Source organism: Fukomys damarensis, unplaced genomic scaffold (assembly GCF_012274545.1).
Source record: "Fukomys damarensis isolate Sample0158 unplaced genomic scaffold, DMR_v1.0_HiC HiC_scaffold_24, whole genome shotgun sequence".
Taxonomy (NCBI): domain Eukaryota; kingdom Metazoa; phylum Chordata; class Mammalia; order Rodentia; family Bathyergidae; genus Fukomys; species Fukomys damarensis.
The window spans coordinates 52,516,364-52,531,997 of NW_022900936.1; the positions used below are offsets into that span (position 1 = coordinate 52,516,364).

The 15,634-nt window shown below is 36.7% G+C and overlaps 1 protein-coding gene across 1 annotated transcript in view; it reads left to right on the top strand.

The window, feature by feature from the left end:
- The window catches only part of Hhla2 (HERV-H LTR-associating 2), a 66,807-nt gene that overhangs the window by 7,659 nt on the left and 43,514 nt on the right, over positions 1-15,634 (top strand). The gene's annotated exons all lie outside the window — the stretch shown is intronic.

Genomic DNA, 15,634 nt, shown 5'->3' on the forward strand with positions numbered 1-15,634 from the left:
AATGACCAGTGATGTGGAACATTTTTTCAAATATTTTCTTGCTGCTTTTACTTCTTTGTTTGAGAAATGTCTGTTCATTTTGGATGCCCATTTTTGAATCGAGTCTCAGCTACCTCATCTTTGACAAAGGAGCTCACCATCCTCAGTGGAGGAAAGATAGCCTCTTTAATAAATGGTGTTGGAAAAACTGGATGTCAACCTGCCATAGATTAAAATTAGACCCTTATCTTTTGCCATGCACTAAATTAAAATCCAAATGGATTAAAGATCTAAATATTAAAACAGAAACATTAAACTTGCTGGAAGGTAAGTTAGGCAGAGCTCTGGAAGACATTGGTATAGGAAAAGACTTTATGAACAAATCCTCAGTAGCACGGGAACTAGCAGATAGAATCAACAACTGGGATCTCATCTTACTAAAAGGCTTCTGTACTTCAAAAGAAACCATCAGCAGAACTAAGAGACAATCTACAATGTGGGAAAAAATTTTTACCAGATGTTCCTCAGACAAAGGACTATTATGAAGGATATATAACGAACGCAAAAACAATCACTCCCCACAAACACTAATTCTTTAAGATTGGATATTGTGGGGTTTCTAATTTTTAACTCAATTTGTGTTTTAGCAATGTCTTTTGTATACTTTGTACATTGAGTTTTCATAGAATATTTTCCAGAAGTATTGGGTCAAAAAGCATGATCAATCTTAAAGATTTTGATATTTCTTAATAGCTTATTCAGGAAGATAGTCCCAATTCATACTCCAGTCATTAATGTATAAATGTGCTTATATTTTCCTCTTATTTTCTTTATGTGAAATTTTTTGTAAATATAAATGTGTACTCCCAAAAATGATTAAAAACAATCTTTGAATCCTCCATCAATTTATGAAATAGAAATTGGAACCCACTAGGTTGCCCCTTTTGATATCTCTCCCTGTGCCTTTCTTTTCCACAGGACTAAAATAATAATTCCTGATCCTTTCTGATCTGCTTTTTCTTCCTGAAATTAGTAGAGTCTTCTAGACTGTAGTATAGAATTTAAGCTTAAGTATTCCCTTGAGTTTCCTTATAATTTTGGAAGTTTAATGAAAGTGTATATCTGTTTGTATACAATATTCCTAAAATGTTTCAATTAAAAACATGGATAGCAAATAGGAATTTAGTGGTGTTATTACAACCAACCAGAGAGGGTCATCAGCGCTGTTAGCTTAAGGGATCCAGGACAAGAAGAACTCAAGGCCTTAAACTTTTATATCCTCAGACTTTACAAGATCTTCTGGACTATTTACAGGGAGAGGCTATGAGTGAGTTTCATAAATTGGAGGCTCACCACTGTCTACATTTTATAAGACTGCTATATTAACAGGATAAGCACATGATAAGTGAGACTAGAGTTAACTGCTTTGGGCTTCTTCTAAATTCATGTTGGCTATGTGCCGACTCTCAGAAGTGAATCAAAGGGGAATACTTGGGTTGGTTAAAATAAATGTACATAGCTGATTTAGGTAGCAGGACCTGGAAAAAAGGGCAAGAAATTTATCAGCCAGTTGTCAGATAACTAGCTTCTCATCTGGGCCACACTCTTCAAGGCATTCATCCAAGTGTTTAAAAAATGTTCATAATAGCCTGCAGAACATCTGTCTGGACTTACACTGCTCCGGTCTGGTCTGGTTTGCAGCTAGCATGTTGGAATACCCGTTCACTGTCCTCCTGGATTCACCCCTGGCCTGTGTGGAAGTTGTTCACTTTATCACGTCTCTCTCTGTTTATAATACCATCTTGGCACATTTCCCATAGCTTCTTGAAAAGGAGAGGATGGGTTATTTTTTTGACAATGTATGAAAATGTTACTCTGTTCTCATAAGGTTTGAGATGTTGACCATAATTCCAGGGTACAGTGATTTTTCCTTTAGAATTCTGCATGTTATTGCAGTTTTCCTTTTGCTTGCAAGTTATGCTGTTGTGAAGCCTAAAGCTATTGGGATTCCTGATTCTTTCTGATGTCTTCTTTCTTCCTGGCAGCTGGTGGAATCCTTTACCCTTGTGCTTGCAAATTTTAAAATAGAGTGACTTTGTTATGAGTATTTCACTCACTGTTTCTATTCAGTAAATTGTTTTCAGTAATAGTGATTTATTTCCTATAGTTGTAGAAATCATTATTCTATTTGAATTTTTAATTTCTTTTTTTTTCAACTTTAATTGAGTTTATTGGTACATTTTACAGATACAGTACAGTTACATTCATTGTTGGGATCTTGTACCTCTACATGAATTTTTTATTTCTTTTCTGCTGTTTCCTCTTTTTTTTTTTTTATTTTCTAGAATTGTAATGTGCTTTTCTATTCTCTTTTTCTCCTGCTTTCTGCCTCTGTCTCTTTAACTCTACTGTCTAGGAGGCTTCCTCTACTTTATGTTATAATAACTTTTATATTTTAAGTTGCAAGATGTCTCTTCTATTAAATTCTCATAGTATCCTATTTCTCTCTTATGGGTGTCATGTTTTCTTTTGAGAATATTAAAGACAATTTTATTCCATTTGATTTTTATTTGTTGATTCCTTTCCCCTACGTTATTTACTTGATGTTATTTTGTGTAGAAGATTGTTTTTGTTTTTTTCTTTTTAATTTCTTTCTTCTGTGATAGAGCTTTCCTCTGGGTATCTAGTAATCATGGAGTATCTATTTAACACTAAGAATGCAGAACCTACAAAGACCACAGGAGGCTCTCAGCTTGAACTGCCGACCGTGCTTGCCAGATGAGTTTGCTGGAGGTGATGTGAGTCGAGCAGTGGCATGGGACTCTGCACTGAGCATTAGGTATTTATTTGTTAGCTTAATTCTGCTCCCAATTCTCCTCTGTGCCCAGGCCATCAATCCAAGAATTCTTGTTTTACTTTTTCTAGTGAACAAGCCTCCATATTTCTTTCACAATAAAGAGGCACAATTAATTGTTCGCCAAAGTGGAGTGGAAGAGGGAATCAGGGAAGTTTAACTTCTTAAATCGTACAAGAGTCTAACTCCATTAAATTTTTTTTCTGTTTCTATTTTATTATATCCCATCTTATATTTTTATAAACATAATGATAGAATTTAACACCAATACATATGTAATATTCTTCCCAAACTAATGACTGTGAATTAAGTCAAGCATGTGATTTAGAGAAATCATAAGGTTGCCAGAGAAACTAACAATATGCCAAATGTGTGCAATCCTATTACATTTATGACCATGTTTATCATTTAATAGTGCACACATAGAAAAATCTGATCTTAAAAATGTGAATTCTTTTAGTTGCTTTTGGATTTCAAATATAAGTATATTTTTTTCTGTGGGAAGTTTTGTTAGAAAATGTAAGTGGTACAATCAACAAGCATATAATATTTATCAATTAATAAAACCAAGGAGTTTATAATCAAAATTTTGAGGACAGTTTCTCAACTGTAATATGTAACTTTGTTTTATTTGTAATTACATTATTTCAAAAATATTATATGATAAGAAAATGAGAAAGAACATAATATTTGAAGATCATATCAAACTAATAATGCATTTCAATTATTTGTGTTACAGAAATTTTTATTTCCTTTTTTTGCTGTCATATATATGTATATTTGAAATTTTTATTTAGTATCTTCATTTCTTGTTATCATGTATGTTTGCAATCTTTAATTAAAAAAACACCTAACTTCTGAAAGCTTTTCAGCCCCACCTCCTCTTTTCCCTCCCATCTCCATTTTTGGGCAAGTTGATAGGAAAGCCAGTGCTTTGCTCTCTTGGCACAGCAGAAAGTTCACACCACAAGGCAATGAATGAACTATTTAGTCCCACCTTCTAATAGACACATGGCCGATTGCATCTGTTCTCTCTCAGAGCACTCAAGTCAATTATAGACCAACTGTTCTGAAAGTTCCATGATATAATTTTACATTAACTCTGGTGCATATGTGGCATCAGTCAGAAACATCTCATCTATTAATGGCGGTGGGGCCGGTCCATCCACCTGTATTGAATGGTTACAAGAAGCAGCTTTCATAGGAAGCTGTTTTATCTGAGTCTTCTATCACCTCCCAGTCGCAAAAGCAGTTCTTGTACCTTTTGAGAATTCTAGTGTAAATTGGTTTATCAACATTTTTTTCCAATATCACCTACAGGCTAGTCTTCTTGGGTTCACTAAGTCAGTTACTACTTATCCCTCTTGAGCCAATTTCCAAAATTTTGTTGATTCTCTCTCTTTCCTCTCTTTCTTTCTAGATTGCTTTCCTACATTTTTATCTAATTAAGGAAAAAACTAAACTAAAGGCATATATTCCACCTGAAGTCTTATCCCAGAAATCCTTGAATTGATTTCTTCATAACTTGTCAGCAATGGAGACTTTCATTACATTTACTGCTAAATTCTGAAAATACATACTATATGTAAAATTGTTCTGATACCATAGATTGTCCATATCGCTGGATTCTAATCTAAACCACTGTCTGTATTACAAAAAGCCCTAATGTAGGGGCTGGGGATGTAGTTGAGTGGCACTCATGCTTGCCTAGCAAATACAAGATCCTGAGTTCGATTCCTGTTACAAAAATTTTAGAAGGCCTAATGTACAATTTCATGATTTGTGACAGGTTCTTCAGTCATTTGTTTAACCCTTAATTTGTTTCCTATTTTTAGTAGCATTACATTGCAATGCAAATGAGCAGCCTTCTACCAATGTTCTAGAAACCAGCTGAAATGAAATGAACTATATTTACTGTCTCTACTCCATTTGTACAAAGCAAATGGAAAGATAATTCATGAGTATCTGTTTGAAACCTTCTTCTTTGGTTATAATAATCCATCTTTGAACAAATTTAGCAATGATTTATAGTTCTTGGTTAAAAATGTCAGATTAAGAATTCAAAATATGATTGTTTGAAACCAGTGATTTCATCAGTTGAAAACGCTACTTTGTTTTCATAGTTACGTTATAGATTAGAGAAAGTTATAATTTTTATTAATGTATAATTTAATAGTTATTTTAATAATAAAAGGATATAGATGAAAATTAGCTCCTTTCTGTTGGTATTTTAAAATATTTTTTTATGAACAATTAGATTCCTTCTAGATGCCGAATTCTTTTAAGTCCCTGGTAAACTTTTAAGACCACTATTGTTAAGTCATTTAATTATGTCTTTAAGTAATGTTTAAAATATAAATGCCAATACTATGTTTAATTTGTATTTAAAACCATACTACTAGTATTATTATTTGTCTGTTTATTTAAATTTGTTCCATATTTACCTTTTCAGTACTCACCATTCTTTCCAGAATTTGTGTTTTCTATCTGGTGCTTTTTTCATTCTGCCTGAAAAATACGCTGTTAGTATAGCTTTTAATGAAGCTCTGCTGGTTTCAAATTCTGTCGGAATTGTTTATTTCATTTTATTCTTAAAATATAGTTGTGCTCCAGTTTCAGGTTGAGTTTTAATTTGGAAGTTATAGTTTTGGTTCAGGAGTTATTTTCTCCAGGACTGTGATGATATTTTTCTCTTGCCTTTTGACTTCTGTTTAAAAGACAACTATCTGGCTACCATTTGCTCTTTTGAAGGCAACCTTTTTTGTTTTTTCTAATTGCTTCAATTGTCTTTTATTTTAAATGTTTTCTTATGAAGCACCTGGTTGTTTTCTTTTTATCCTGTTTGAGATTTGCTGAGCTTCTTGAATTTATGAGTTAATCTTTTTTAGATTTAGAAAATTCTTATCTATTATTTTTTGAATAATTTTTATATTTCCCATAGTTCTCTTCTTTCTCTGGAATTTTACTTATGCTTACACTAAACTTTCCTGCTGTGTCCTGTTTCATACCTTTCTTTCCACTGTTTCTATCATTTTTTTTCTCTTTGCTTTATTTTAGATGTTTTTGTTTTTCTGGCCAATCAATATCTAGGCTGATAATCCTTGTTAAATGACTTGGCAGTTGTTAAATCAAACTATGCAATTGTTGCTGAATTCCCTTATTTCTTAGTTCCTATAGTTTGTATTATTATTATTATTATTATTATTGTTATTATTAATTTCAATGTGAAATTCTATTGTCTCCTTGAATGAAATGGGCTTGAAAATACCAACATACGAAGTGTTTGTAAGTTTGGGGGAGGCATATTTTCTTTTTTTGGTCTTTTTTTCATTTTTTATTAGTATATGTTTGTGATACATAAATACACTTATTGTGAGGACTTGGTACATATAATCCTTTTTACTTTCCCTTTCCTCCTCCTTCATCTTTCCCCATCCTCAGATCCCTTTCCAATCTGCACGATATCTGTCTTTCTGTTTTCTATTATCTATCTGTTGATTTTCCTCTTTAAATTATTATTATTTATTATTATTATTATTATTGTAATAGTAGTAGTAGTAATACTGGGGATGAACTCAGGACCTTCCACTTGCAAGGGAGGCATGGTGCCATTGAGCTAAATCCTCAGCCCTAAATTATTTATATATTCTGTTGCTTATATGAAAGAAACCATGCAGTAATTAGCCTGCCGTGTCTGATTTATTTCACTTAGGAATATGTTCTTAAGGTATATCCATTTTCCTACAATTGACTCAAATTTACCATTCTTGATGACTGAGTAGTACTCCATTGTTTATATAGACCTAATTTTAAAAATCCATTCAGTTATTGATGGACATATATGCTGATTTCAAGATTCAGCTCTTCTGAGTTGTGCTGTTATAAACATGGTATGCACATATAATTGTAATATAATGTTCTTAATTCTTTCAGAAACATACTCAGATGATGTATAGTTGGCTCAAATAGAATCTCTATTTTTAGTTTTTTGAGGCATCTCCATACTGATTTCCATAGTAGCTGTGCTGTTTACATTCCTACCAACAATATAAAAAGGTTCCTTCCTCCCCACACTTGATCAGCATTTGTTTTAGAGTTCTTGATGATGACCTTTCTTTCCTGAGTAAAACAGAATTCCTCAGGTTGTTTTTTTCATTTCCCCTAATGGCCAAAGAAGCTAATGCTTTTTAATGCACGGTTGGGCCATTTTACTTGTATAATCCATCAGGGCCTGGGCTTTTCTTTGTTGGTAAGTTTTTAATTACATTTTCAATTTCACTGATTGTGATTGGGGTGTTTAAAATGTTTTTATCTTCTTCGTTCAACTTTGGTAATTCATAAGTATCTAGAAATCTGTCCATTTCTTCTGTGTTTTCCATTTTATTAGAGTACAGGTTCTCAAAGTAGGTGTTCATGATCCTCTGGATTTCTTTCGGATCTGTTGTGACAAGAAGCTAATGCTTTTTAATGCACGGTTGGGCCATTTTACTTGTATTTTTAGTTATTTCTTTCTGTTTGTTTTCTTGTCTGAGTATCTGATAATTTTTTATGGTGTGTCACATTGTATTTTCAAAAATGCTGTAGAAATAATTTTCAACTTGGTCTAGCATCTTTTTCCACAGAGAATTTATATTTTATTTTGCTAGTCATCTGGGGCATTTATACTCTGTGATCACCTTAAAATCTAATTTCATTCACATAGCACAGAAGAGAGTGATAACTCTGCACAAAATGCTATGGTGAAGCTTCTTTGCAGTAATAATAAAGGATATGGAGCACTTCCTATGGTAAGAGGGGGAGATGAACAATCTGACTTCCATGTGTTCCGTTAGTTCTACAGCTATTCATTTAATATTTGCTGCATGCCAGGCAGTATTTGAGATGTTTTCTGCATAGCATTAAGGCAGCTCTTGTGGTAATAAGGATCCTGAGGTGGCTATAACTGCTACCCCTGTTGTACTGAGGTAACACTGAGTTAGAAAATTGTTGGGTAACTTGGTCAAAGGCACATAAATTTAAAGGAAGGAATGTAGGCTTTAACCTGGGCTGGTTGTGTTGCATTCTGATTCAAACCAGTATGTTAAAGCAAAAAGCATTTGTCAGGGAGAATAATATTTTTTGTTTATACCAATTCCTCTGCTCTCTGAACTATATTCCCACATTCTGGATATATGGAATTGAAGGGCAAATAGCTATAACTAGGATCATTTAAGGTTTTTTTGTTGTTGTTATGCTGGAGCAAGTTTTATTAATAGCTACCAGTCTAACTTAGAGAAAAAAGTTGAGTTGGTAAAATGTTACGCTTTTAAAGTGAATTTAGATTTTTGGGGGGTATTATATTATTCTGGGAAATGGTAAATTTTGGAATTATATGGGAGGGGCAGGAGTAGCACGTTGTAATTCTGTCATACATTTGAAAATGTATCAGATAGATGTTAGTTTGGTATTGGTACTTGGATGTTTAGTATAAAATGACAATAGTGCTTGTTATGTAGGGAAAGGGACTCACTAAGATAGATCCTAATTTGTGTTAACTTAGTGCTGCCATTCAGAATTGGAAGGCAAGAAAGTTGTGGATTAAGTACAGGATCTCTAGGGCTTCCTTTGTACTAAGAACAGCAAGCATGGTGGAATTATATCTTAGAACTCAGAATTTTTGCTTGATTCATGTGTGAGACTTGTTTATTGTGTTTCTTTACACAATGACTGCTCAGGCTGCTTCAGCATGAACAGTTGGCTTAGTACCCAGAGAGTGTTTGATTAGCTAAGTTAGGAAGCAAAATGCCATACACTATAGAGGAAATTTACCCTGGAATAAATGCAGATCTCTTAGTGAAATTGCTATATTCTCAGCATGTTAAACCTTCCCTGGGAGAATATGCCATAGGAACTTTCTTAGAAGCACAAGTAAACAGAATTTATTTTCCAGCGAACCAGAAAAGTGTGGCCTAACATGTGATACAGGATCAGCCAACATGACCTTGGAGAGAAAAGTTGCTGTAAAAAAAGAAAATGACTAGAATTGGGCATGAAAATGATTCTACAGAGGGTGTTTATGAGTCAGAACTCTTCGTTAAAAGTGACAGAAATCAGATTCAAACCAGTTTAATCACAGCCATCCGGGGTGGGGGGTGGGAAGAGGAACAAATTACTGTCGTTGGCTTAACTATGTTGCATATCAGTATAAATTCACACTTGCTAGAGTTAGAGAGTGGGCCAAAATATCCTTTTTTTTTTTTTTTTTGCAGACCTAAACATACTTTGAATGCTCTGAACTTAAACGGGGGAAAAAAAGGAATATATTGTCTCATGAAACTAAAAACAGGCATGGTGCTAATTCACACCTCTTTGGATCCAGAGGCCAAAGAAGACCATTGCTGCGCTGCACCTGTGCCTTCATCTTCTTTTGATCTCTGCTCTCTTTGTAGGTGCTGTAACTCCTGCCATACTCATGCTCTCTCCTGTGTTGCTAGGGAAGTGGCACATGGTCCTATTTTACTCTTCCTAGGTTAGTCATACCTGGGCTAGGTGTTTATTAGTTATCGACTGCTGCCTAACATATTAAAACTCAGTTTAAAATAACTAATATTTCTCACCTCCCACAGTTTCTGAGGGATGAAATCTGGAAGCAGCTTTGTTGGATGATTTTGACTCAGAGTGTCTTTGGAATTTTAGTTATGTGATAAGACTACAGTTACCTGAAGGGACTGGAGAAACTGCCTCCAAATTTATTCTTATGACTGTTGGTTGGAGGCTTTAATTCTGCCATGTAGGCCTTTTACAGAGCTATTTACACAGCATATCAGTGGCCTTATCTGTGAATAAGTAACCACAGAGTGAAAGAAACCAAAATGGAAGCCATAGTGTCTTTTTTTTTAATTGAGTTTATTGGTACATTTTAGGTATATAGTACAGTTACATTCATCATTGGGATCGTGTACCTCTACATGACAGGTCTTGGTTCTCATTTTTTCCCCTTGTCCCTGCCCTCCCTTCAACCCCCCTCCCCTCCCCACTTACAAACACTTTATTTCCATCTTTTTATTTTCTCACATTGTTTCTTTTCCCTCATTACCCTTCCCCTACCCATCCCACCTTCCCTACACCTTTAGCCCTTTTCTTCCCACTTCACAATGTCAGTTATCTCATTACATAGTGTCTTTAATATACTAATCTCATAAGTAACATATTATAAGTTTTGCTACATTTTCTATTGGTCACACAGCCCAACCTTGCTACAATGTGAGAGAGGACTAGATAAGGGTCTATCACTAGCTGGAGTGATCTTTGAGGGATCTCTGGGAGGTAGACTACCACTGGCACTGGCCATGTCGTGCACAATGAACCAATCTAGCCAGCCAACCAGCCTTCAATTTATGTTTAACTGCCTTGTGAGTATAGACTATTGCTGAATGTTGTCCTATACTTGACAATATTGAATTCCTTTCCTTCTCTTACACTGTAGCCTTTTTGTGGCTCACAAAAACTGTAAGACTGTTTGATTCGATAGGCGGGAAAGTACAATGAAATAGGACCCTAACTTGGCAGAGTTAGAAGGAGTCACAGTACAGGAGATTACAGACTCCACATGGATGTAATCAAAGACCCAAAGGCAATGACCCAAAGCAGTCAGGGCTTCAGAAATAGACAAAAGCCCAAAGCAGAGCTCTTTGGCTCAAATTAAACATAGCTTCTTTGGAAATTAAAGTGATGAGCCAGCCTTTAAGGTATGTGCTTTATGTTGGTTTATTTTTACTTATTCATAGAAAACAAAACCACAAAACTTAATTCTCCAAATATCATGAAAATTGTATAATGGCAAAAACAAGAAACTAGATGGGAAATAAGGCATTGTTATGGTTCAGATCTAAAATTTCTACCCACAATCTCATGTGTTTGAAAGGTGATTTAATAATGGGAAATGCTGTGCTCACCAATCGATTTATCCATTGATGAATTTCATATTGGACTGTGCATTAGGAAGTGGAATTTGTGGGAGGAGGGTTACTGAGAGTGTGACCTTGAGGGGTGTATTCTTGTGCCTGGTTCATCGTGCCCTGGAGTAGTCTCATTGCTTTGTGTTGGACCATGTGGTTCAAAAACCTTTGGAACTGGTTGATAAAGGAGTTTGGAAAAGTTTTCAGATGCAGGCTAGGGAAGTTCTAGAATATTGTAAGCAGTTCTTGATGTGTGAGCTCAGAAGACCAGAATGCTTTAGGAATTGGGATGGTAATTTCAAGGCAGCTCAATGTTCAGGCTGTGGAATGAATAGTGTTGGCTGCTATCTGTGAGATTTACAATGATAATCACAAGAAAAGCAGGGCCAAACAGTATTAAAACTGACCAGAAAGGAAGTGCCTATAAGATTTGGGCAAGGGGGAGTGGGTTACTGAAAAGATTAGCATTAAAATAAAGCCAAGTACTTTGTATCAGGACAACAGGAAATAAATATTGCTTGAAGCATCTCAGGAATTGGCCAGACCCCACCTTTAACAGATTCAAGGATGTAAAACTGTAAAGTTTTCATTTGAGACAAGGGGCCCCAGACTCGTTGCTTGAGAAGGGGTGGCTGGGGAATTGGTTCCAAAGGATTCTTTTCTGTACTCAGCCATCCACACACTCAAAGGCTATTCCAATCATGGTCCAAGGAAGCCGACCAACTACTTGGTCTGGAGGCAGGCTTTGGCATTATCCACATGGCATTGCTTTTATAGGCATGCAGAATGCAAGAGGTATGGGGGTCATGGTGGCTTCTGCCCAGCTTTCTAAAGAAGTTCTTTTTTTTTGGTACCAGGGATTGAACTCAGGTCCTTGTGCTTGCAAGGCAGGCCACCAAACCACTGAGCTAAATCCCTGGCCCATCTAAAGAACTTCTGAGAGGCTAGACAATGTCCTCTGAGAGGGTAGTCCATGAAGCTGTGAAAATATATGAAGCTGTGCAAAAATGCAGTGAAGATCTTAGGAAGCTGAAGATGCTAGAAATGTGGAATGTCTGCTGAATAAAACCACAAACAAGCCGGGCGTGGTGGCGCATGCCTGTAATCCCAGCACTCAGGAGGCTGAGGCAGGAGGATCACTGTGAGTTCAAGACCAGACTGGGCTACATAGTGAGTTCCAGAGCAGTACCAACTAGGAAGTGAGACCCTGTCTCAAAACCAAACAGCAAGTGGAGCCATCTCAAGAGAGGCCACTTGGGTTGTACCAGCAAGGCCTTAGAATGAGGGTTGCCCAAGCCATTGGAGCTTACATCTTACTACAGCTGGCTCTAGGTGGTAGACAGAGATTCATTTTTTAAATGTTTGCCCTGATGGGTTTCATTCTTGCTTTGGTGCCATTCATTTCTATCCCATTTCTCCCTTTTGAAATGAAAATGTTTACCCTATGCCAGTGTACATTGGAAGTATTTAACTTTTATTTATATTTTTATGGGGGCTGACAACTAAGAGTTTACCTTGAGTCTCAGAGGGGATTTGACTTTGGACTTTGGAGCAGTGCTGAAACTGTTAAGACTTTGGCAACTCTTAGAGAAGATACATTAGTTATGCTTCTCTAGAGGAAGAGAATATGAAATGTATGCACAACGATAGAAAGCATGTATTAAGTAGGCTTACAGGATCAGAAGTAGAATAGTCACAATGTCATCTGTGGAAATACAGAATAATTCAAAATGGTCACCTGCATATTTGAGAAGCAGAAGATCCAGTGTCAGTTGGAGGCTGAAGACCTGGAAGCTCACTGTAGAGTCACTGGTGTGGGTCTGTGTCAGGAGGCTGGAAAGTCCATGATGGAAGGCTGGAAAGTGTGCAGTCGAGGGCCAGAGAAACTCAAATCTATGTCCAAAGGCAATAATGTAGACTGGTGCTCCTCCAAATAGGACACCCTTCCTTCTTTCCCTTTTTATTCTATCCAAGCTACAAGCCTATTGGTTGGCACCATCCACATCTGGAGTAGGTGTCCCCCACCCTTCACTTTGTTGATCCATGTGGCAATCATTCACAGACACACGCAGAACTTTACTAATCTGATAAGTGGTTCTTACTCAAGTGAACTTGACAAATCATAAAGATCACAGATGAACTAAATACATTTTGCATAATGTGATAGACATGAACCATTTTGGGGGCAAGGGGAAGATTGTTATGGTTTCAGTCTAAAATTTCCCCCTAATGTCTCACATGTTTGTTTGTTTGCTTTTTTGGTACCGGGGATCAAACTTAGGTTCTTGGGCTTGTGAGGCATGCTGCAGTACCACTGATCTAAATACCTGGCTTACATGTTTGGAAAGTGATTGAATCGTGAGAGTTACTATGCTTATCAGTAGATTTATCCATTGATTAATTTAGTATTGGAGTGTGTGTTAGGAGCTGGGTTTGGTGGGAGGAGGGTTCCTGAGGGCATGACCTGGAAGGGTGTATTATTGTCCCTGAGTTCTCCCTTCTCTCTCTGCTTTCTGGCCACCATAGCCCAACCAGCTTTCTTGCATGCCCTTTCACCATGCCGTTTCTGCCTAGAAGGCAGCCAAAAATGGACTGAACCCAGTGAGACTGAGAGTCAAAATAAACTTCTCCTTTTAAAAATTGCCAGTATCAGGTATTTGTCACAGTGACAGGAAAGCTGACAAATACAGGAAAGAATACTCATATGCCCATCTTTCAATCCTCTGAAAAAAGCTTAGATTATTATATTGTTTTAGATCAACTCTTTTGAAAGTATGTTAAAATAGCTTCCCCTTGCCTTTCCTATATAATAGCTTTTTTAAAAAGATAATTTGGGTTATAAGAATTGCCAAGGATAAACATTCTTACATACTCAAGAGTTCTCTGCTAATTATAGTCCCATGGGAACTAGTGGAAGTCAGCTGACTTATTGGTAGGGTCTATCCAGAAAAAAATGTCATCCACCTTAAGCATATATAAGAGAGGGATTTTAATGCAGGAAGTAGGTCTTGGAGGAGCTGGGAGATGAAAGAGAAGATTCTGAGGAACCAGGCGACACATGAAAGTCACTTCGAAGCTGAGGGAAAGTGATACTATGGACCCTGAAGGTGAAGTTGCTTCATGGCAATAGGAACCCTGTTAGAACTCCTTGTCAGGAGCTTGAGTAGAAAAGGAATTAGTGCCAGATATGCTGCCCAGCTTATCATTACTTAATCTGGTGGTGATTCTCACTGCAATTACTGTTCCATACGTCGCCTCCTCATTGGAGCAAATTAATGCAGTGACTATGGCATATCCAAAAACTGAATGATGCCCGTCGTAAATTCTAATAGAATTGCAATAAAAGCTCTTAGATCTCGGAGAAAAACTTTGCTCCCTTTAGCAAGTGAATATTCTTTTTAGAAAATATATCTAAGTGAATCAGCACACAGTTCATGAAGATGTTTGAGTTTTAAATTCTGTGATCAGAGACCCAGGATTTACGATAAAGTGAGAACAAAACTGACCCTGGAAGCATTCTATCAGGCCCCAGAGGAGCAAGTAAGTAGCATGAGCAGATGGCTTATGTGCCCACTGAGCCCACTACACCCCTGTTCCAATCTAATCTGTGTCTGTGGCCTCTTGGAGTGTTTCTTAAGAAACTGTTAGTACAAGGAGGGCTTTGTGGGTAATAACTGCTACCAGCTGTAAGCAGACTTTGACTTTAGGGTTCCTCTGGCATGGCTAACTCTTGAGGACAAGGGAGAAGGGAAGACTTCAGTTAAACAGGATGCTGAGCAGCATATCTCACTAACTTTGCTTTGATGGAAATGAGGCCCACAGATAGGTTCTGGCCATGTTGGTCAAGGGTATAGAAGAAGGCCGATTGGAGGATGGAGAAAAAGGAAGTAATTATGGAACACTCAGAATGGATCTAGAGTATGAGATAGACCCAGCCTGTTGATCAAACATGAAAAAGAAGCTGAGCTGAGCCAATTCCATGAATGACCATTCACTGGATTGTGAGCCTCTTTTGTAGCGAGTCTTTTGGTTGCACATTGAAATGGAAAATGAAAAAGGCAGCCATGTGTAGCCTTCATCCCACAACCTTTCTCTCATCAGAGCAGATGACAACATATTTGAGTCCTCAATCTGTCAGCCTTCAAGACCTGCCTACGTCTGTTATATGGTATCCCAAGCCAGCTCCTTGTTGAATTATATGTAATGTGCTCCCCATATGGAAGGTAATATAATTCCCTCTTCTTGCTTCCTCCTGGTCATGCCTCTGCCAGAATTACTAACTGTAGATTTCTGAATGCTTCCTATAGCATCTTGTTATCCCACCCAAACTGTCTGTGAAAGGAGTTCCTTGGTCAAAAGAATGAAGTTAGCAAACTAATTCAAATGCAATTCACTATTTTATCTTCCTGTAAATGAGGCAGTTAGCCTTATAAGATGGTGGAATGGTCTTTAAAGACTCAGCCCTGCAATCTCACAGGGTATCTTTTTTTTACTTGATATACATATTTGTACCTAATACTAATATTTCAAAATATTCCCTAAGTTCTAAACTAGAGTTCAAAATAAGGTTCTTCATTGTCATAGTTAGAAGACACAGACCTAGGTACTGAGCAAGATTGAAGGACTGATGTGTTTAATAATTACAACTAGTTAACATACTTTAAAAATCTTATTCACTGAATCTTTTAGTGTTACTCATAATTATTCAAGAGAGAAACGCTTTCATCATGGAATACAGCGTAGTTCTTCTGAATTAGAAGGTAAAACTGGCTATTTCAGCTGTTTAGCCTTGGGGACAAAGGACAGAAAGTGGGATACTGTGTTGCCTGGGAGGACTGATTCTGCCTAGTGATGGGAGATACAG